The sequence below is a fragment of the Halictus rubicundus genome, unplaced genomic scaffold (assembly GCF_050948215.1).
Source record: "Halictus rubicundus isolate RS-2024b unplaced genomic scaffold, iyHalRubi1_principal scaffold0022, whole genome shotgun sequence".
Classification (NCBI taxonomy): Eukaryota; Metazoa; Arthropoda; class Insecta; order Hymenoptera; family Halictidae; genus Halictus; species Halictus rubicundus.
In genome coordinates, this window is record NW_027488563.1 from 1623354 (window position 1) to 1624374 (window position 1021).

The 1021-nt window shown below is 49.0% G+C and overlaps 1 non-coding gene across 1 annotated transcript; it reads right to left on the minus strand.

Moving 5' to 3' along the window:
- Positions 1–578: 578 nt before the first annotated feature.
- Positions 579–733, minus strand: LOC143363133 (5.8S ribosomal RNA). The gene has a single exon (XR_013083744.1). It is a non-coding gene; the product is annotated as a 5.8S ribosomal RNA (ribosomal RNA).
- Positions 734–1021: the final 288 nt, after the last annotated feature.

Here is a 1021-nt window from a genome sequence, read left to right on the forward strand (position 1 = left end):
TCTCCAAGTGCTGTCCGATGACACTCCAAATCTTGGGACCGTCGCTTCGCCTAAAGTGTTTTGGCTATCGCAGCCGACCGAGTTTATCGTAACTCAGGTTCGGTCTGTGTGGGACCGAACAGTGTCCATTCACTGTAGTCTCTTGAGACTCTTATACCTTTCGTATACGCATCATTTCAGACGACGTCGGGAGCGCGTAAAGTGTTCGAGAGTGAAACGCTTCTTCCGCAATGCGAATCTTTCCAGAGAGAGGAGAGAGAGATTTCGATCGTCGGAGCGGTGTTCACGGGCGGTCGTATTGAAAATACGACTCACGACGCCGCAAAACACTCACGCAAGTCCGAATGTGATACCCATTCCTATTTCCTTCTTCTCACGAAACTGTTAGACGCAATGTAAAATTAGCAATTTTCACAGAACCGCGTCAAACGCCGACGAAACGTCCATCGTTCGCTCGTACGTAGCATCTTTGCAACCCAACTCAGAAACGCTCTTTGCGCCCTCCACAATTCGACATGGAGAGGTAAGCGACGGCGGGGACTTACAAGAGCAACGCAAGCAGTATTTTGTTACGTAAACGACCCTCAGCCAGGCGTGGTCCAGGAATTGTATCCGTGGACCGCAATGTGCGTTCGAAATGTCGATGTTCATGTGTCCTGCAGTTCACACGTTGACGCGCAATTAGCTGCGTTCTTCATCGACCCACAAGCTAAGTGATCCACCGTGCAGGGTAATCGTATAATTTGATTTATAATCAATATATAATTATGTCTCTTGTTCTGCGGTTCATAAGAATGCCGATACCTGAAAGCTCCAACCAGCGCGAAGGAGATTCAGGCGTCGTTTTTAAGGACGACACACGATCGTCCGTAGAAACGGAAACCGTCGCGAGTACGCGATGCAATGCGCACACGTATCCGACGGCCGGGCGGAAAATACATTGAAATACCTTTAAAGTGGAAAACACAGGAGGAGAATTCACAAAACGACGGGGATCATAGACAACCCGATACTGGATCCC